The sequence below is a fragment of the Choloepus didactylus genome, chromosome 1, assembly GCF_015220235.1.
Source record: "Choloepus didactylus isolate mChoDid1 chromosome 1, mChoDid1.pri, whole genome shotgun sequence".
NCBI classification, from domain to species: domain Eukaryota; kingdom Metazoa; phylum Chordata; class Mammalia; order Pilosa; family Megalonychidae; genus Choloepus; species Choloepus didactylus.
In genome coordinates this window covers 21,172,441-21,196,062 of record NC_051307.1, presented here as the reverse complement: position 1 = coordinate 21,196,062, position 23,622 = coordinate 21,172,441, and the positions used below count along the sequence as shown (strand labels likewise).

Sequence of the window (23,622 nt, the reverse complement as noted above, 5' to 3'; positions counted from 1 at the left end):
TATATATGACAAAGCTTATTTTTCATTTGTATTTCATTTTAGTTATTTATCTTAATAAACTTATATGTCTATCTCAGCATTATTTAAGAAGGTGTGAATATTTTAAATTTCAAAGCTATCTTTAAAATGTCTTCAGCATAACAGAGGACAGAGATTTATTCTTGGGAAAAATACTGTAAATGGAAAAAAAGTATTTATAGTAGCTCTTAGATAAGAAACAATTTTAAGTATCACTTTTATAAAGGCTTCTCAGTGATTACACCAGCAAAATATTTGCAAATGCTGCAATATTATTTTAAAATATAGTGTTCTTTAAAATACATATGTCTTTGAAGTCTTGCTCTCCTTTTAGATTCTATTGATTGCTTGTGTGCCTGAGACCAACATGGTGCCCTGATTTCAACAAATTCTTCAAGATAGTTTATCAGTCACTATCCAGGATGGTAATAAAAATGAAGACATGAAAGCAACTGATATTTACTGAGTACCTACTTACAACTTGGGTTTCTGCTAAGCACTTAACATGCATATTATTATCCACAATGCACAGAGAGGACACTGAACTTAAAAAACTTGGATAAGACCAAGTGAAGCCAGAATACGAACCTGAGTCTCTGACTACGGCAACGTATTCTTGCCAATGTACCATTTGTACATTTGTGTGTTCATCTCTCTTGGAAGAAAGAACCCTTTGTGTCATTTATTCTACTCACAAAACAAGAAAGATCTATATCCCTGTTTATTTTTCTATTACCTTTATCTTTTCTATCTTTTATTATATTTTAAATTCACACCCAATACAGCTTTTAAGTGTACAATTCATTGAGTTGACAAATGTATACACTTGTGTAACATCACCCAGTGAAGAAACAGAGTGTTCCCATCTCCCCAGAGAACTCCTTTCCTGCCCTTTTCTAGTCTACTCCAATCCATGACCCCTCAAAGGCCAACTACTGTTTTGATTCTGCAATGTCATATTAAGGGAACATACTTATTTTCCTTTTTGTCTGGCTTCTTTCATATGATGTTTGTGAAATTCATGAACATTCTGTGAATCGGTAACTTGTTCCTTCTTTTTCTGCTGAGTAATATTCCATTTTATGAATATATAACAATTCACTTCACTATTCCTTGATTAATAAGCCATTTGGATTTTTTTTCTTGTTTGGAGTTATTGTAAATAAAGCTGCTATGAATATTCCTGTACATATCTTTTTTGTGGACATATGCTCTCATTTATTTTAGGTAAATACATGGGAGAAAAATTGCTGGGTCATATGGTAAAAATATGTTTAATTTTATAAGAAACTGACATACTACTGCCGACATGGTTGTGCATTTTATTCCCCCACCAGCATGTATGAGTTCCAGTTTGTCCACATCTTCATCAAGAAGATTATCAACCTTTTTAATTTTAGCTGTTTTAATGGATGCTAAATATTATCTCACTATAGCCTTCAGGAAAATACATTTCCCTGAAGACTAACAAAGTCAATTGACTTTTCATGAGTTTATTGGTTATTCATATATTTTCTTTTGTGAATTGTTTCTTCCAGTCTTCTTTGGCCTATTTTTAAAATAGATTGTTTTTTTATTATTGAATTTTAAGAGTTTTTAAAATATCCTTCATATAAGTCCTTTGTCATATATGTGTGTGCACGTGTGTATATACATATTCTATTTTTCCCAGTCTGTGGCTTGCCTCTTCATTTCCTTAACATTGTCTTTGACAAACAGAATTTTAGTTTGATAAAATTCAACTTAATTTTTTTTCTTTCATGGTTTGTGGGTTTCTTTTTGGATCTTGCTTAATAAATCTTTATCTACCCCAACGTTATGCAGATATCCTCTGATGCTTTCTTCCAGAAGCTTTATAGTTTTAGCTTTTTCTTTTCTATCTATGATCTATTTCAAATTGCATCCAAAATCTCACTTATTTGCCCTTGAAAATTAAGAAAGCCTGACACGTTGTTGAGTAAAGAAACTGCCCTTAATTTAAAACAAACACATAGAACCATAATGAAAAGCAGAGATGAACATAAGCATGATCACCTGACATCAAAACAATCCAAGTTCAGTATCTTCTTCACCCAGACCCTGCTCACTTGCCTCCAAAGAGAAGCACCTTCTACAATATACTGCTCTGTGTGCTGGGAACTTCATCCTCCTATCACTCACTTTATTATTCCTGACAGTTCTTCCCTTTCTTCCCTTACTGAGAAAAATAATTTCAAAGCATACCATGCTTTATGAACAAAGAAAACAAACACCTTCAGGAATGTGTTTTTGATTAGGGTTTTCCTCTGGGAGTATTAGATTTGTAATGAGCATTTATTTTTCTGGTAATTAGAAAACTCTGTTTCTCCTCCCTGACAACTTCTTAGTTTAAAACCTGGAAGTCATCTTTACCTCTACATTGTTGCTCAATTACCATATCTAGCATTGCCAAATAAAATACAGGAATTTGAATTACAGTTCAACAATGAATAATTGTTGAGTATATATCCCATGTATTGCATGGGACATTCTTATACTAAAAAAATTATTTGTTGTTTATCTGAAATTCAAATGTTAGGTTGATGTCCTGCATTTTTATTTGCTAAATATGGCAATTCTGGCAATCCATCACCAAACTCTTCCAAGCCTGCTTCCTGAATATTTTCTGAATCAGTCCATTTTACTCTATCTCACTACCCAACTCTTGTAACAGATACCACATATATCATCAGGTTGCTCTAATAGCCCCCTAATGGGTTTCCAAACTCTAGCCTAAACACTCTGCACTCTCTCATAAAGCTGTAACGATTTTTTTCACTGACCCTATCACACCCTTTCAATTGTTTCCAATGCTTTTAAGATAAAGTCTAAACTCCTAAATTTGGCTTTCACTGCTATGTCTTATCTGTCTAGTTTAGCTCTAAGCAATCATCACTTTGTACTCTGTACAATGCAGCCATTTTGGAAAAACACTCAGTCTCTTGAAAGAGCTAAATTATGATCTTTGATTCTAATATTCACATTCTTCCGAACCAAACAAAAGTCTGATTAGCCCCTTCTGCTGGTCCTTGTTCTGTCTGCCTTCAGATATATTCTTTATCTTTCTCCTGTTCTTTTGTGATTCAACTGTTGACACTAATGAACTCATTAAGAATATGGAAAAGTTTATTCCTCTTTCCATAAAGGGGTCAAGTTGCAGGAAACTGATAGTAATATAAATACTTTTTGCCCATATCAATGTGGATAAATTTCATTGGTAGAAACATAATATTCACTTTGTAGATGATACCAAACATTATATTACACTTTGTTGTCTTATAGGATATTAAACAATTTTGTGTCACCTTTTAGCAAGTATCAGGATTCCTGATTGTGTGTGTGTGTGTATTTATATTTTATTCAAACTCTCATTTGAACAGGCTTGAACATCTTATAGTTCCTTTATTAATTATGGAGTTTAATACCATCTTTGATACATGTTTATTTTATATTTTCACAAGATTCATGATTTTATCTGTTTGAAAGTTATACTTTAGCAATAAAGATAACTGGGATAAAAAGAAACTATCTTAGAAGAGGAAATATAAATACATTTAGATCTAAATGTTGTATTGTACAAGGGAGTGGAATTGAGTGGTTTTTTTTTTCCTTCTTACCAGTTTTTCTCAATAATACCCTTTTGTTAACTTGTGAATTTAAAATGATAAATTTTAAGAGAGCCAAGCAAACATATCACAATATAAATGAAATGGAACCAGAAAGCCAAATGTGTCAATCAAGAAAGTATGGCAATTTTTATTTATTCAAATGTATGCACGTGTACCTTTTCCACATTAAGAGCATTAACTCAGTTAAGTAAAGTTAAAGAACGTTACCCTCAGGGAACGCAGAAAGCCCTACTTTTGCTTTCCTTCACATTCGAAGTTTGGCTGCTCATTCCAGTGATTAAACATTCTTTGAAAATGCTCAATTCCAAAGCTCCCCTCACTTCCAGGAGTAGTTTAAATCAAGCCTGAAAACTTCAGATGTCATTTTGACTGACAAAGCATAAAAGAAGCTTAGCAGTGAGTTTTCTGGTACAAACAGTTGCTAGATCACAATGCTGAATCTCTAAGAGGTTATTAAGAAAACTGACAATAAGCACAATTGAGATTTTGTTGCTGAAAGTGATCATCAACACTTTCTGAATATAGTTTGAATGTGATTTGGCACCTCCAGTTTTTGCATTTCTTCTGTAAATGAGCTTGGTAAGAAGCAATGGTGCAAGAAATGGGTGCATGCAGTCCCCCCCACTCCAGGACAAAAGCAAGAAGACCCTAGAAAGTACTCATTTCACCTTTTCCTGAACTTGCTCCCAACATGATGGGGCCTAGTGAGTTGTACTTTTCTACCTCAGGGCAGGGAGCAGCTCTGCAGAGCTCTGGGAGGTCAAAGGGTTCAGGAAAATATGTGACCTGAGAGAATGGTTAGGATGGGATGAACAGAGCCCTATGAGGAGTTAATTGCTGAATCATGTTTAGTCTTCTGCCTTCCCCGCACCACCCCCACTCATTTTACTGAAAACGACTGCAGTTTCTGTTTCTGATGCACCATCCCAGCCATTTTCACCAAATCCTACTGTTTTTGCTATAATGAGAAAATTCTAATGAAATAAAGAAAGCCTTAACAAGAAAAATAAAAGGGCTTGTGCTATTCCCCATAAAACTAGTGAAAAGAAAATATCACAGAAACCCACCACAAACCCTGCATCCTCCACAAAGCTTCTTCCAACTCAACCATCAACAATTTCCCCTACTCTCAATAACCATTTATTGCAGTGAACCCTTCCTTTGCTCTGCACGTATACCGATTCTGCTGTTACTCACTAGTTTGTGTATAAGTTTTCATGCCTCAACTGAAATGTAAAGTAAGCTGAGAAACCATGGGCTGTGACTTTTATATTCCGAGAGTTCTGGGTTGAAGTGTGTCCCTCAAAATGAAATGTTCAAATCCTAACTCCTGATCCCATGAACGTGACCCTATTTGGAAACAGAGTCTTTGAAAGTATGATTAGTTAAGATGAGGCCAAACTGGGTTAAGCTTTAATCCAAAATGGCTGAAGTCCTTAAAACAAGAGGGAAATTTGGACACAGACTGTCAGGCAGGAGGAGAGAAGAAGGCCATGTGACAGAGGCAGAGGACAGAGTAATCCAGCCGAAAGGCAAGAATGTAAGTGTTTTTAGCAAAAACACCAGAAGCTAGAAGAAGAAAGGAAGGATTCTTCCTATATTAGGGTTCTCTAGGGAAATAGACCCAACAGGAGGTATATGTAAGTATGAGATTTTTATAAGAATTTTTTCCCATGACTATGGGGATGGGCAAGTCCAAATTCCATAGGTCAGGCTGCAAGCTAGGAACTCTGGTGAGGGCTTTTGATGAATTCCACAGGGATTCTGGCTGGCTGTCTGAAATAGAGTTGGAAATTCTCTCTTCTGACTGCTGAAATCATCGCTTTTCCTTTTAAAGCCTTCAACTGATTGGATGAGACTTCTCATTGCTGAAGGCAATCTCCTCTGTTAATTGTGATGTAATCAGCCACAGATGCAAACAACTTACTGACAATTTAAATCCTTGAAATATCCTCACAGTAACAATCAAGCCAGGGCTTGCTTGACCAAACAAATGGACACCATTACCTGGCCAGGTTGACATGTGAATTTAACCATCACATTCCCCCACAGGTTTCAGAGGGAGCATGGCTCTACTGACACTTTGAATTCAGACTTCTAGCCTCCAGAAATACACACATACATACAACAGAGATAAATGTCTGTTGTTTTAAGTCATCTAGGTTATGGTACTCTGTTGAGGCAGCCATAGGAAACTAAGATACCCAGCTCCTAGTATTTGCCCTGATATGGATTGTGCCTGTTTGGATGTATTATGTCCCCTAGAATGCCATTATCTTTGATGTAATCTTTTGTGGGCAGATGTATTAGTGTTGATTAGATTGTAATTCTTTGATTGAGTGTTTCCATGGAGATGTGACCCACCTAACTGTGGGTGGCAACTCTGATTCGATGATTTCCATGTAGGTGTGGCCCTGCCTATTCAGCACCAGCCTTGATTAGTTTAATAGAGCACTACATAAGCTCAGACAGAAGGAGCAAACTTGCTACAACCAAGAGGGACACTTTGAAGAATGCATAGGAGCTGAGAGAGGAACTTCAGTTTACAGAGACATTTTGGAGATGGCCTTTGAAAGCAGACTTTTGCTCCAGAGAAGCTAAGAGAGGACAAATGCCCCAAGAGCAGCTGAGAGTGACATTTTGGAGAGAAGCTGAAGCCTAGACAGGAACGTCCTGGGAGAAAGCCATATTGAAACCAGAACTCCAGAGCAGACACCAGCCACGTGCCTTCCCAGCTAACAGAGGTTTTCCAGACACCATTGGCCATCCTCCAGTGAAGGTACCCGATTGTTGATATGTTACCTTGGACACTTTATGGCCTTAAGACTGTAGCTGTGTAACCAAATAAACCCCCTTTTACAAAAGCCAATCCATTTCTGGTGTTTTGCATTCTGGCAGCATTAGCAAACTAGAACATGGATCTACCCTTAGGTATATGTGGGTTTAATAATGATGACTTTTCCCACACTACTGTTTCAGTTTGCTAAAGCTGCTAGAATGCAATATACCAGAAATGGGTTGGCTTTTTCAACAGGGATTTATTAGGTCACAAATTTACAGTTCTAAGGCCATGAAAATGTCCCAATTAAGGCATCAAGAATAAGATACCTTCTCTGAGGAAAGGCTGATGGCATCTGGGGTTCCTCTGTCACATGGGAAGGCACATGGCAGGAGTCTGCTGGTCCTCTCCCGGGTTTAGCTTCTGGTTTCTGTGACTTTCTCCAAAATGTCTCTGGGCTTCTGTCTTAGCTCCTTTTGTGGGTCCTTCTTGCTTCTCCCAGGGGCAAACTCTGGGTTACATATTTCGGCTTCTCTCCTAGCTTCTCTTTTTATTTCTCCTGGGGCATTTCTTTCCAAGAGTCTCTGCTTTTTATCCTCTCGTAGAGGACTCCAGCAAGGGACCTAACACCCACTGTGAATGGGTGGGGTCAAATCTCTATGGAAACAATCTAATCAAAAGGTCCCACCCACAATAGGTTTGCCCCTACAGTTTGGATTAAAAGAACATGACTTTTCCGGGGAACATAACAGCTCCGAACCAGGACAACTACATTTCCCAGTGTGCATAGTGACCTTTGCTCTGGAACCAAAGGACCTTATTATGTTAATTTCAGAAGAAGGATAAGGGCAAATATCTTGCCCCTCCCTACCAAACGTGTTATTCTAGCCAAATCCGAAAGAGAAAATTGAGCTCAGTGATCTTAGTAAACTCTGAAGTACAATATGAGGTTTATAATGTCTGATATCTCAAGAAAGAAAAAAACTTTTAAAATGCCTTGAAAGTCACTGTGAACCTTATACAGTAGATACAAGCCTCCACTATGTTCCTGAAGACTAGAGAATATGTAGTATTCCAAAATATGTAAACTGCATTGGTCTCGTTTCAGGCTTTTCCTTATAATCTTGTGACCAGCAGCATATTATCCAAATTCACTGAAAAAGAGTCACAATCACTGAGGTTACCCACCAGTTTGGGATTAGCTTATTGCTGAGTGTAACAGAAACTGAAATAGCAAAGAACTGAGCTATTGGGTTTTCTGTTTGGGGACCATTCATCTCATGCTGTTTAAACTGAAGCTGACATTTTAAATGAATTTATTAGTCTCACTTCATTCAGCTCACACACATGTCCACCTTTGAGGTTTTATAACTTAATCCAGAAGAGACATATTAGTATCACTTCCTCTGCACAGATGGTCAGCTTCCAAGGCCAGTTCCTCGATTTGATGTCATGTTGTAACTGGGAATTGAAACTTCCCTTAAACTACCAAGGGATCAAGTATGTTTTACCAATAAAACATCATCCTGCAATGTGTACATTATGACCTTCAGGTTGAGACTTTTGTAGAATGAGGACTAGTGCTCCAAGGCACTACAGAGAGTCTGTCTGGGTACTAAGTCCTAGAGATAAACATCAATGTAAGAATGAAGCTCTCCCAGAAGACTAATAAAACCAAGTTAACAGGAATATCTTCATAGTAGAGAATAAATCAGTAAAAATTAAGGAAGAGGAAATACTATAATTGGTAGGTTCTTCCATACAAAATACTTTATTCCTTTGATTCCAAGATACACAATTAACAATATGTTGTAGTCATTAGTTGCAAGACTGCTGTTATAATGTAGTCCTTGCCGCTTGGCTTTGCACAAACTTGGTTGTTTTTCCTGGTGGTATGAAAGGCCAGACAGCAAACCATTTAAGGACGTTCAGGGAAGGAATATGAACTTTGATTGTTAACTGAAAACCTCCCTTTGATGCTGGCTCATAAGATCAAGAGAGCACCAGCATCAAAGTTTACAGAATGGGTGTCAGTGGCTTGGAAGAGAATTCCGGAAACAGTAGTGGAACATTTGCAAGAAATGCTATACTAGCAGTATTCTTGATGACACAGACAATGTTATTATTGGAAAAGCACTAATATCAATGACTCTAAATCAAAAGTTATTTCTGAAGAGTTGATTTGTGACTTTGAAAGCATTTTAAGAATACTTCAGCCAGCTTATTTGACATATATATTTTATATATATATATGCTGACAAAATGATATGTGATATAAAAATAAATCCCTAAGTAAATATAAAAAACATATTTTAATGACCAAAAAACAAAAATTTGAGGTGATAAAAGAGCATTATGATATGGTTCAATTGGCAGAGTTTCTTTGTTAGTGGTAAATAAAATAATGGTAGTTCTTCTAATTGATGATGTCTTAGTTTTAATGGAAGTACAGTAGTTCTGGATATTGGGCACAATAGCAACTTTGCCTTGCTGTGCACAGCAATTAAAAATTATTATGTCATGATCCTTACCGAATTCTAACCAAATCCCTTATTGAAAGACCTGCCTTAAACTAGACTTCAAAATCTCATAAATATCTCTAATTTGCATCCCCCTCTGAGACACTATTAAGATACTCCCAAGGCAATGCTTTCTCTTACCACAGTGACAATAAAGTCAACTTTGATTTACCAATAGGTTTTTTGTAATATTTTGGTGGAGCTGGCATTCAACACAATAGATATTTTATATGAATTCTTAATAGATTCAGGAGTCATGAACTTAGATATAAGTTGTAAAGATTTTGCTTCCTACAGTAAACCCATACCAATAATAATGGAATCAGTACTTGTTAATAAAATGAACACAATTCTGCTTTGCAGAATATAACTGAGGCTGATAGATAATTAAATGATTCATTATCTAAAAAGCCAGTTGAGGAAATTCAATTTCCAGTAACATTTTATACTAAAGATTCCTAAGTTCTCCTGAAATATATTAAAAAAAAAAAAAAAAAAATGCCAGGAGAACGAAACCACTGGAATCAGGAGAACATACAAGAAAGTGTTCTCACTAAGGTGAAAAACACCACACCAAGAAAGGAACCTGCCCCATAACCTGAAGTCAACCAAACCCAGTGGACTGGCATGTCCATGCAGAGTGCTGACCAATGGGCAGTGGGGATAGGGTACTGTACTAAGCCTTGCACCTGGGCCGAGCAGGGAGCCAGACTGATCACAAGGCCACAAAAAGCTCAGGCCATAGGAGAACCACAACCTAAGGAAAAGAGTGAAATAGAAGAAAAACCTAAGGAAATTTTTGTCTTGGCAAAAACAAAAGCACACAAAGCCACTCACCATGGCTTTAATTTTTACTATGTACTATAAACAAAAGGCCTAAGGTGGGAATTTTAGTTTAGAGTAGACACCATCTGATAGGCACCCATGGGTATCTGGTGTGAGTATCTGGTAGAAACAAGGCCTACTCCCTGGATGAAAACATTCATCCAAAACCTCACAGAGCTCCCACAGAGCTGGTTGCAAAAAGTTTATGCTCACAATTTTTTTAAAAAGTCAAAACAATCCAAAGAAACAAACCACCTTCAGTAAAAATCAGCTGAACTGCAAACCAGATCCATAAAGATTTCAGATATTGCAATTATCAGATAAAGAGCATAGAGAAAGAAATAAGTATGTGTAATGAAATTTAAAAAAGGGATCAAAAAAATACTATAAAAAATGACAATGTAATGTTTTAGTTTACTAAAGCTGATGAAATTCAACATACCAAAAATGGGTTAGCTTTTACAATGGGGATTTATTAACTTAAAAGTTTACAGTTCTGAGGCTGTGAAAATGTCCAGATCAAGGCATCAATAAGCGATGCTTTCTCCCTGAAGATCAGCTACTGAAGAGCCTCAGCTCCTCTGTCACATGACCAGGTGCATGGCAATGTCTGCTGGACTCTCCCTTGTCTCCCAGGTTTCATTGCTTCTAATCTCTGGCTTCAGTGGCTTCTTCTGTTTCTGTGATTTCTCTGTTTTCTGTGTGACCTCTCTCAACTTCTCTGGCTGTTGTCTCTGAGTTTCTCTGTCTTCCATGTAAGTTTCATTCTCTGATAAAGGACTCCAGTAAGTGTAATCCCACCTGGGCCATGGCTCAAAGTCAATAACCTAATCAAAATCCCACCCACAATAGGACTACACCCACAGGAATGGATTAGTTTAGGAACATGATATTTTCTGGGGTACTTACAGCTTCAAACCATCACAGGTAGTGTTGCTGGGGGCGACACAGAAATTAAGATTAGAGACAAAAATATCTTTTGGAGACTGGGAGCAGGGGACGTACTGCCTGTCGGGTGAGTGTGTCTGTCCCATTCCCAAGACCCTTATTTATTATGCTTTTAGGGTAGAGAAATGCTTTACTGTGCACGTAGACATTTTCACATGGTTGTTTACATCTGTCTGCAAAATGGGTCTTATCTTATTTTCAAGGACAATAACAGAAAAACAGTTCCCCAGCTGCATTCTCACGTCCACGCATACTTTAACGAGGTGTGCCTTGATAGTATTCTATCTCAGCAGAGGCCTAGTGTTCCAGGCCCCTACCTCAAGTATGTGGGAAGGAGAGGAGAAACTTCAGGCTCTGTTTTCCACAAGGTAGATTTGTTTTTTTCTAGAAATGAATATTATACATTAGCATACATTAAAAAATAATTTTAAAAATAAGTAATCTGAAAGGAGTGGGCTAAAGTTGTGCCAGTTTGGATGTATTATGTCTCCCAAAATGCCATGTTCTTTAATGCAATCTTGTGGGGACAGATGTACTTAGTCTTGATTAGGTGGGAATCTTTGGATTAGGCTGTTCCATGGAGCTATGACCCACCCAACTGTGGGTAATACCTTTGATTAGATTATTTCCATGGAGGTGTGACCCTGCCCATTCAGCATCAGTCCATTCAGAATCACTGGAGTTCTGTATAAGAGCTCAGACAGAATGAGCTTGCTTCTGCAGCTGAGAGACAGATTTTGAAGATGGCCATTGAAAGTTGACACTGACACTTTTGAGAATGCCATTTTGAAATGCAACCTGGGAGCAAGCAGATGCCAGTCACATGCCTTCCCAGCTAACAGAGGTTTTCTGGACACCATCAGTGTTCTTCATTGAAGGTACCCTATTGTTGATGCCTTTGTTTGGACACTCTTATGGCCTTAGGACTATAATTTGGTAACCAAATAAGCCCCCTTTATAAAGGCCAATCCATTTCTGGTATTTTGCATAATGGCAGCATTAGCAAACTGGAACAAAAGTGTATGCACACAGTTTGTGCAAAAAAAGAAACAAAGAAAAAAGAAAAAAGGCTACTGAAAACTCCCATCACAGCTTTCAAAGAGAAAGCCTTGACTCTCTATCAAAAGACTGAAAATAAATCATATCTATATATTTTATGCCAAGATAAAATATTTAAAATTAATAAAACTAAACTCAAAAATTACTTAATAAAAGATAGTTTAGTAATTAAAGATAAATTAGCAAGCTTTAAAATGCAAGTCATTCTATTTTATTGTAGTGGGTGGTGAATGCAGCATAGAAAGCCAACCAAACAAATAAACAGACAAAAAAAATTTAAAACTTAACTCTGAGAGAAAAAGGAAAGATCTCATCCTGATCTAAACAGCACTAACTCCTAGGAAGGGACAGAAAATAAAAGGAATGGAAGGAAAGTGTTCTACATTAGCCCCTGCTTGACTTGAATATATGGAATTAAATGTATTAGTTCAGGTTAAAACCAAATATATTGAGAGACTGAATAAGTAAATGGAAAATGGAAGGCCATACATAGCAATAGGACTTTGATCCACAACAGCCACAACAACCAGCCCAGGAAGCCAAAGCAAAACATCTATAGAAATTAGCCCAGAATGGTCAGGGCTTGGTCAATAACTGCCAATTTCCCTATTTTTTGCCCAAACTTACCATCCAGAACCAACCAGAGAAAGCCAAATACACTGTCCAAACCAATCACATAAAATGCCCTGTTCTAGTTGGCCTGTCTTCAGCTTCCCCATGACAACAACCTCCAGTCAGAGTATATTTGAAGTCTTCCCTTTTCTCACAGCATATTTTCCCACTCCCTCACCTGCCTCTGAGTTTCTGCCAGATGCAAATGGTGGTGGCTGCCTCCCTTGCTAAAGCAAGCTCTGCATAAATAATCTGTCTTCATTCTCATTTGGCTGGCCTTTGTTTATTTCCAGTTTTTCTGGAGGTTCCACTGAGACATGGTGGTCACTGCCCATCATTTGGACCCCAGCCCTCAATCAGACAGAATACACACAGAGGCCCCTTGTGCCTTGCTGCTCACAGCTTGTTGAACCTATGCTGATGTGTTAAATTAGTAAAAGGGTTGAACTCCACTCTTTACAATGAGTTCCTAAGCTATTTACTCAGTTTGGTCCCTGAGCTTTTTGTCATTGGTTCCCAATTGTTTGACATCCCTGGTGGAAACAGTCCATTCCTTTCATCCATTTTTGCTTTCTTTCCTGCTTCCATTTTGTGGTATACTCTCTTAAAGTATTGTTTATCATAAGAAGGGGAAGGACATGTCCTATAAGCCTATTGTTCTAGCCAACCTCACAACCAGTGAGTTTGTGGTACTCACTTTATTCATTTGGACAAACTTTGCTGGTGGGTCATCAATAAAGCCAGAAAACATTCTCCTTCCATCTTGATTTTTGTCCAGAGCTTGGCTTTGATCCAGTGAGAATATTTTCTCCTCCTATATCTCTATATCTACTCCTTCCTCTTCTTCTCTTTGTTCAGACCCCCAACTTTTCTCCAATGACTCTCCAAGACTACTAATTTCCAGATGCTTCTAAAGATTCATCTTGCCCATCAGCTAAATATGCAGGACTTGAGCTGAATTAAGAGTTATAATTAAGGATTTCCTTGAACCCAGACAAGACCAGCAATTATTCATAGAATAATTTAGGGACCTTTTGACTCATACACAAGTTGATCAGAACCTCAGATGCTAAAATCCCAGAAGGGAAATCCAATTAGACTGACCCAGAAAGGAGCTAATGGGCTTGCCTCTTTCTACAATAAAACTGAGGGAGAAAAAGGCCTGAATATTAGGGCAAACTCTCCTAAAATATTTCCAACACAAATCCTATAATTCATTTATGCAAACAGAGAAAAGATAAAAATATAGATTTTGGAGATAGACTAGAAAATACTTTCTGACAACATTCAGGACTTACACAAGGCACTAATGTAATAGCTGCCCTTTCATCTTATTTTTAATGGAGTTAAAACTAAAATTGGAGGTGGTTTTAGTTTCCTAAGGCCAACATGACAAAATACCACAAACTAGGTGGCTTGAAACAACAAAAATGTGTTGTTTCATAATTCTGGAAGGTAGAAGTCCAAAATCAAGTTGTCAGTAGGGCCATGTTTCCTCTGAAACATTTAGGAGAGAATCCTTCCTTGTCCCTTGTAGCTTCTGGTGTTTGCTGGCAAAACTTGTCATTCCTTGACTTGTAGATGCATCATTTCATTCTCTATGTTTGTTGTCACATGGTGTTTTTCTTCCCTATGTCTTTCTGTACAAGTTTCCCTGTTGTTATAAGGACACCAGTCATATTTAGGGCCCATCCTAATCCCACCTGGTATTAACTAGTCACATCTTCAAAGATCCTATTTCCAAATAAGATCACATTCACAAGACCAGAGCTTAGGACATGAGCACATACTTTAGGAGGACATTCAACCCATGACAGCATACAAACAAGAAGAGAGTGGAGTGAAATAGTTTGTGTTAGAAAAAAAATCACAAATCTAGAATTTTGTATCCATCAAAACTATCCTTCAAAAGTGAAGGAGAAACAGAGCTCCGCAGGTTGAAAGGAAAGGACACTGAGCAATACATCGCAGATACCTGAAGAAATAAGGATCTCCAGGAAGGGTAACAACATGGATAAATATGAATGCCAGTACTTTCTATTTCTGGTTTGTAACTCAACCCTTTACTTCCTATGGAGTCTAAAAGGCAAATGTGTAAAATGTAATGAGTATCAGTGGTCTTACACTCATAATATATAAACATGCAATTTTTAACACGAACTATATAAAAGTAGATGAATGAAGGTGTATAGGAATATAGTTTGTGTATACTATTGAAGTTAAGTTAGTAGCTAAGCAAACAAAAAAGATATAGATTTAGGGTATTAAATTTAAGCTCCATAGTAACTACAAAAAATAACAGCAAATATGCAAGCTCAAAAACATAAATTAGAGTATGGGCTGCCAGAAGAAGGAGGGTGTTCATCTGGGGGAATAGGGATTTAATGCATAATAGTTGTAGGGTTTCTGTTTGGAAAGATGGGAAAGTTTTAGTAATGGAAGGTGGTGAGGGTAACACAACAGTGTAAATATAAGTAATCTAACTCAATGGTAGGCTTGGCAGTGATTGAGATGGGAAAGTTTATGTTATATATATGTTCCCACAATTAAAAAGAAAAAAAAAAAAAACAATGAGCAACTAAAGAGATAATGACGATTAAATGCAATATGTGATCTTGGACAGGATCTAATAATGAAGAAAAAGCCCAAAAGAACATTTTTAGGGCATATGACAAGATCAGAATATAGACTATAAACTATATATCAATGTTAAATTTCCTGAACTTGATAACTGTACTTAAGGTGGATAGATAAGTATATATCCTAGTTCCCAGGAAAGGTACATGGCAATATTAAGTGTTCAAGGAGCATGAAGTATGCAACCTAAATTCAGGTGTTCAGAAAATGAATTGATAGATAGATGGATAGATAAACAAATTACTAGATTGATGGATAGATAGTTAAAATGATTCACCAAATGTAGCAAAATGTTAAAACTGGTGATTCTCGGTGTCTGAGAGCATATGGGTAAGCTGGAATTCTTTATGGAGTTTGTATTATTTTTGTCACTCCTGTAAGTTTGAAAGTATTTCAAAATTAAAAACAAAAAACAAAACAAAACAAAAACTGAACAAGTGGATAAAAAAACAAGACCCAACTACATGTTGTCTACAAAAGAAAGCAACATTAAATATAGAGACAGATTAAAAGTAAAGGGATAAAAAATATAAACCATGCTAACACAAATCAAAAGAAAGATGGAGTAGCTATATTAATTTCAGGCAAAGCAGACTTCAGGACAAGGAAAATCATCAGGGATAAAGGGGGGCATTACAAATATTAAAGTGGTCAATTTTTCAAGAAGGCATAATAATCATTATTGTGTATGCATCTGAAGCATGTTACAATATGTGAAGCAAAAATTGATAGAAACAAAAGAATGTACAAAACCACTATTATAGTTTTAGACTTCAACACATCTCTCTCAGTAATTGACAAATTCAGCAGGCAGAAAATCAGTAAGGATATAGTTGAATTGAACATCTACATCAATCAACTGGTTCAAATAGATATTTACAGAATACTTCATCCAAAACAGCAGAATACACATTCTTCTCAGGCTTGCATGGAACATTTACCAAGCTAGAATGTATTCTGGGCCATAAAACACTCCTGAAAAAATTTAAAAGAATAAAAATCATACAAAGTATAATCTCAAACCACAATGAAATTAAACTAGAAATCAGTAACAGGAAGGTAGCTAGAAAATCCCAAAATATTTGGAGACTAAATAACACATGACTACAAAGCACATAAGTCAAAGAAGAAATCTCAAGAGACATTTAAAAATATTTTAAAATAAATGAAAATCAAAGCATAACATCAACATTTGTGAAATGCACCAAAAGCAATACTTGGAGGGACATTTATAGCACTGAATACATATACTAGAAAAGAAGAAAGATTTAAAATCAATAACCTAAGCTTAGGAAACTAGAGAAAGAAGATTAATATAATCCTAAAGAAAGCAACAGAAAAAAGTAATAAAAATTAGGGCAGAGCATACTTATTCTAATGTCATTCTAATATTCTTCCAAACAAGCGTGGCTTCTCTCAATCTTCCTGATGACTGTAGAGGTCACCCATCACAGACACCCATGGTAAAAATTTCTGGCAAATTCCAGTCTCATCGAAGAAAACTGTAGGGAAATACAGCTGAGGCATTTCCATTTGCATCTACAAAAACGAATGACTTTAACCAAGTCACTTGTTACTTTGCTAGTGTCCCTGTCTCCCAGAAAATGAACGAATAATACAATATATTGATCAAACCCTAGGAAATACTAAATTTGAATTCAACAACCTTTATGGGGCTTTGGGCCATTTACTTACTACCTGGAAGAGACTAACAGAGATCCAAATATGTTAACCATGTTAATTCAGAGCCCTTGTTCTAACTTTGTATAATAAACAACTCCTTTTTCCTGGATCCCCATTTGCCCTTGTTAGATACTACTTCCTTTGCCATCAGGACAAAAGTGCTGTTTGCCTCAGACTAACATCTCATGCACTTTATGAATATTATTCCAAGACCTCTTTGTACACAGCACCCCAATTCTATAAATCATCATGCCTGGAAATACAACTCAGATGTAAGATTCAACATGAGGCCGCCCTTGATTATTAAGGCACTATACCTGGGTGAAATACTGACTTATTACTCATGCAAGCAATCAGAGCCAATGATAGGAATCATCAAATAGAAAAATACTGTAAGAAACGTACCACTGACTCTGGCAGAATTTGTTAATAATACCACCTCTGCCTTAGATGGAAAACAGACCAGTCTCAAGTTGTTGAAACAAGTAGTAAGATATATTTGAATGTATTATGTCCCCCCAAACACCATTATCTTTGATGTAATCTTGTGTAGGCAGACCTTTGAGTGTTTCCATGGAGATGTGCCCCACCCAACTGTGGTGATGACTCTGATTGGATAATTTCGATGGAGGTGTTGGCCCGCCCATTCAGGGTGGGTCTGAAATAAATTACTGGAGCACTATATAAGATCAGATAGAAGGAACAAGCTGTTACAGCCAAGAGGGACACTTTGAAGAAAGCACAGGAGCTGCAGATGAGAGACAATTGAAAATGGCCATTGAAAGCAGATTCTTGCTCCAGAGAAGCTAAGAGAGGACAAATACCCCAAGTGCAACTAAGAGTGACATTTTTGACGAACTGAAGCCTAGAGAGGAACATCCTGGGAGAAAGCCATTTTGAAACCAGAACTTTAGAGCAGACGCCAGCCACGTGCCTCCCCAGCTAACAGGTTTTCCAGACACCATTGGCCATCCTCCAGTGAAGGTACCCGATTGCTGATGTGTTACCTTGGACACTTTATGGCCTTAAGACTGTACCTGTGTAATCAAATAAACCCCCTTTTATAAAAGCCAATCCATCTATGGTGTTTTGCATTCCGGCAGCATTAGCAAACTAGAACAGATGGACAGTGGCATTGTGCTATATTTCTTGTTGGTTAGTCATGGTGGCATCTGTGCCATTGCTAATATTTCTTGCCATTCTTGGATCACTGAAACAGCTGAGATAGAACAGGCTATACTTCACCACACAAAGATTCTTGCCTCTCTAAGGTTGCTCCTTATGGGCTATGAGATTTGCTCTCTTGGCCTGGATTGGGAAATTTCCTAGCTCCAAAGCATTTCACAGAGACTATTAATTGTTCTTACTTTTGAGGTAGTAGTCATGGTGCTGGTCCACTGCATTCTAATCTGAGTCTCAAATATTTCTGTGCAGCCACTATCTTGTCAGATGATCACCATAATGATGTAACAACTAAAAGGTCAAAAAGACTTGTGACACAGTTGGCTATGGGGATGGCAATCCCCAAATAGGGAAGATCAGATATACAGCCTTCGCTGAATTGGACAACTTCTTGCAAGTGAGAAAACATCCATAAGGGGGCCTGAAAGATTAAAAAATGGACAATGGCCAGACCACATATGACAATAAAACTCTGACCTACTTAAGAAACCCTGGAAGCCATACCACAACCTCCACAGTAACCAGCCAGGGGAAGCCAAACCACAGTTTCTGAAGCAGACTATCAGGACTTGGTAATGCCAACTTCCCTATTTTTTTCTTTTTTTTTTGACCCTGCTTCCAACTCAGGACCAATAAGAGAAAGCCAAATATGCCCTTCGTCTGGTTAGCCCACCTCCAGCTTTCCAGTGGCAACAACTTCAATCAGAGCATACCTGAAGGCTTCCATTTTTATAAAGCATTTCCATTCCCCTGGCTTTGAGTCTCTGCCCCATGCAAGTAATGGTGCATGGCTCTCTTACTACAGCAAACTCCGAACAAATAGTTTCTCTTTATCCTCATTTGGGTAGTCTTATTTGTTTCCACATGTGCATAGTGCATTTCTACAATGGGATTCTAGGCAGTTGGTAAAAAAAAGGAAAAGAAAGAGAAAGATACTTAAAACTTTCCAAGATATATTACTATATTATATAATTTCTTTTGGATAAATAAAAAAAGATGACATACACATTGCAAACAGTAGTTAATATCGTGGAGCCACCTGGGGCTTGGAGGTGGGTTAGAGGTCTTTCATTTTTCATTTTGTACCTCTTTATATAGCACAAATTTTCTAACTATATAGATGTTATATTGAAAGTGCAATGCTGGGTCATTTTTTATTTCTTTAATTAAATATTAGGAATATTCACAGATGGTGGAATTTCTTCTCAGCTTAAATTTACATGTTCCTATAAGTTTCCCCAGGCTTCTTGGAAGGTTTTATATAGAATTCCAGAACATAGACAACATTTCCAAACATTTCTGCAAATAAGGTACAGGCAAAGGTGTCTTAGAGTTAAAAAGCTTAGAGTTGTTAAGCTCTTAAATGTTTGCATTTGCAGAAAAAGATAAAATCTTCATAAATTAATAACCTGATCAACCTCAGTTTGGTGGCACAGAGAAAACTTATGCTTCATTGGAAAACTACTCATTTTTTCAAGCACACCATTCCAAGTTATCTGATTCAGATTCTGTGGAGACTCTTCACCTTTCATTGACTTTGAGCTATTTCACAACTCTGTAGTTAACTCATAGCAATGCAATGGACTGTCACTGTGCTTCCCCAAGACCATCTGCCAGAGTTATGGTGTGATGGTTAGATTCATGTGTCAACTTGGCCAGGTGATGGTGCCCAGGTGTCTGGTCAAGCAAGCACTTGCCAAACCATTACTGCATTTGTGGCTGGTTAATAAACCAGAAATCTGGTTTATTAAAATCATCAGTGAATTGACTGCATCTGTGGCTGATTACATCAATGAAGAGCATGTCTTCTGCAATGAGAAAATTTAAACAGCTGGATTTAATCCAATCAGGTGAAGACTTTTAAGGGAGAAGAGAGAGAACTTTCATTTCTATTTCAGCCAGCCAGCCTTTCCTGGGGAGTTCATTGAAGACCTTCATCAGAGTGCCAACTTGCTGCCTGCCCTATGGAATTTGGACTCATGCATCCCCACAATTTCATGAGACACTGTCATAAAATCTCATATTTACAGATATCTTCTGTTGGTTCTGTTTCCCTGGAAAACCCTATCTAAAACACATGGCAAAGGATTTGGCTAAGTAGAAAAATCCCACAAGCATATTTCTATTTCACTATATTGATGATGTCATGTTAACCAGTAACTCTCTTTCAGAATTAAAAGAACCCCCAGCTGCAAAACAAGAGGCTGACGATTGCATTAGTGATAAACCAGTTTACTCGGGAGCACTTGGAAGGAAGCTTCTTAGTGGGATTCATCTGGTCTCTGAGACTCTGAGGCAAAGTTCTGTGGTTCACACCAGGTAGGTGCTGTCACATCACGATAGGTAAAGGACACCCCAACAGTCTGAGAGGCAAAATGTCCTCATACACCTTCTTCATGCAGACCTGCCTGGAAGAGCACAAGATGAAGCACCCAGACTCTTCCATCAACTTCACCAAATTCTCCAAGAAATGTTCTGAGAGATGAAAGACAATGTCTGCAAAGGAAAAGTCCAAGTTTGAAGATATGGCCAAAAGTGACAAAGCTAATTATGGCAGGGAGATGAAAAATTATGTTCCTCTCAAAGGTGATGAAAAAGGAAAGAAAAAAGATCCCAATGCCCCTAAAAGGCCACCATCTGCTTTCTTCCTGTTTTGTTCTGAACACCATCCAAAGATCAAAAGTGTACACCCAGGCCTGTCTATTGGAGATACTACAAAAAAACTGGATGAAATGTGGTCTGAACAGTCAGCCAAAGATAAACAACCATATGAACAGAAAGCAGCTAAGCTAAAGGAGAAATATGAGAAGGATATTGCCGCATACCGTGCCAAGGACAAAAGTGAAGCCAGAAAGAAGAGCCCTGGCTGGCCAACAGGCTCGAAGAAAAAGAAAGAACCAGGAGATGAAGAGGCAGAGGAGGAGGAGGAAGAAGATGAAGATGATGAGGAAGAGGATGAAGATGAAGAACAAATGGCTATCCTGTAATGATGTGTGTGGAGTGTGCATGTGTGCTCAGGCAATTATTTTGCTACGAATATGAATTCAAGTGCAGCTCAATATTAGCTTCAGCATAAAAACTGTACAGATTTTTGTATAGCTGATAAGATTCTTTGTAGAGAAAATACATTTTAAAAATGCAGGTTGTAGCTTTTTGAGGGGCTACTACATACAGTTAGATTTTAAAGCTTCTGATGTTGAATGTTTCTACTTAATGTTTCTTTAATTTCTTGGCTTTGAATGGTAGCACAACAAACTCCTAGGAATTAGTATCAGTAGTAAATTTTGGGTTTTTTAGGATGTTGCATTTTGTTTTTGTTTTTGTTTTTTAATTTTGTAATAAAATTATGTATGCTTAAAAAAAAAAAGATCCCTCAGGCTCATTGCTATCTCACCTTGAAACTCAGGGATAAGCAGTCAATAGCGACAAACTACAAGGTCCTGGCTTCTCTATCAAAATTATTGAGTGTTGTATGGTCGGGTAAAACAAAAACTATACCTTGTGCTGTAGTTAATAAAGTGCAATGTTTTCCCACACCACAAACACCAACATAACTGATGGCTGGGTTGGAACACCAGTTTTTTGATGTTAGAGTCTTATAATCAATAAAGAGAGCCCCTAACATTTATTAATGAAGTATCTTGAGTGAGCCCAGAACTTACCACCCCAAGTCCAAAGTTTTCTTGATAAGTGAAGCTGTATCTAACCAAAATAGGCCCTCCTGACATGCACAGTAGCTTAGACTTTAAGCTATAGCTTAAAGTCACTGATATCTCATATAATACTAAATATCATGCCCATCATCTATCAAGGCCACCATTTTCTTACATACATACTGTGACTAAGCATGCAATCAATCTGCACATGCTCAGTAATCAAATCACCTCTAATTACATCATCTGGAGCCACTGTGCTCATTATCCTAAAATATGCCCACCTTTTAATACTATAAAACTATCAGATTTACTGCAGCTCAAGGAGACAGATTTTGGGGCTGATAGACCATCTGCTCTCCTGCTTCGCACCTAGGAATAAATTCTCTCTTTGAAACCCTGATGTTTCAGGAATTGATCATTTGAGCACATCAGGCAAAAAATCCACTGCCTTGGTCTGGTAACAGATTTTAGAATCTAACAATTGGAGAATGACTCCCAGTTGGAGATTGATTCCCTTTTTGCCTCTTATTTAATGAATGACCTCAGACAAGTTGCTTAATTTATCTCTGGGCCTCAGTTTCCCCATCCATAAAGTGGGAATAATGATCGTACCTACCCCTCATATGGGTGCTGTGTTAATATTTATAAAGCATACAGAACAGTGCATCATACATAGTAAGCATTACATAAGTGTATGTGTTAAAAAAAAATCTTTAATATCCTTTCTAATTTTAACACTCTCTAATTCTAGGTCTCTTAATAGAACTATTATTGGCCATTGCATAGTTCTAGAATCCCAGACATATATTAGAAAATGTTTTTTCAGGATATACTAGGAATAAGTCTTATAAGGATTCGTGTTTTTAAATATACTTACTATTTCATAACTTATGTACATCTTTCCAAACATGTGAACCAAATTATGGGAGACATGGTTCTTTCCAAATTGTTCCCAAAAGTCAATTCTGACCCTCTGAGTATCTTCTTTTAATTAATCTTTAAATGCCAATTTGTAAATGTATTTCAGGCCTTACCTGTAAGCCTGAACTGGCTTATCATGGGACATTAAGTAGGGAAGCAGAACACAAGGAAAACCCCATTTTGGGTAGGATGTGTAAAATAAATCTGTGTATATGCTGTAAATTTCCAGGTTCAACTAAATGTGACTCTTTTACCTCACACAGAAGCCGTTGGAGTCTGACAAAATTAGGTTCCTATCCTGGTATGCTTGCTACTTGTGTGAACTTGGATAAGTTGTATAATCTCTCTGAGCCTCACTGTCTTCATTTGTAAAATGAGAATCTTTGTAGGGATTTAATATGAAAGTATAGACACTGTGCTTCACAACATTGTGTAGACATTGCAGGATCTGCTTCTCTGTAAGTTACATTCAACAGTTCCATAAAGCTTCCTCAGATCAGCAAAGGCGGAATTAATTTTCCATCATCCCTAAACGCCCTTATTAATTTTCTTGCATTTATTACATTCTGCCTCCTTCTTATTACATTCCTTTATCCACCAATGAGGCAGGAGTTCATATGTGTATCACTCATTTTGCCAATAACATATAGCTAATACTTATTGGGCACATGCTAAAAGCGAGGCTCTGAGTGTCTTGCTTGAATTATCTCACGAAGCCCTCACACCAACCCTCTGAGGTAGATGATATTATTATTATTATTATCATCATCATCATCCTCATTTTGCAGATAAGGAAACCAAAACTCCTGGAGAATAAATAATTTGCCAAGGGTTGACTACTGCTAAGGGCTTCAGGTGGGATTTAAACCCAGGCTCTTTGACTCCACAGCAACTTCCCTGAGCTACTTATGCCATCTTCTACCAAGTCTGTTGCTTCCCATGTAAGATACATTCACCAACAGTGGGTTGTGATAAGTTGATTTATTATCTTACTCTAACCCTTACAACAAATGTGATAGATTGGTGTGGTATATTAGTAGACATGATAAATTAATTGATTAATTAGAAACAATCTACTTTTTGGTAGTACAGAAATTACATGAAATTATTGTTACAAATTGCTAGGACACTCATCA

At 37.3% G+C, this 23,622-nt stretch overlaps 1 pseudogene; it reads left to right on the top strand.

The window, feature by feature from the left end:
- Positions 1-20,896, top strand: part of LOC119504906 — a 47,086-nt pseudogene extending 26,190 nt beyond the window's left edge.
- Positions 20,897-23,622: the final 2,726 nt, after the last annotated feature.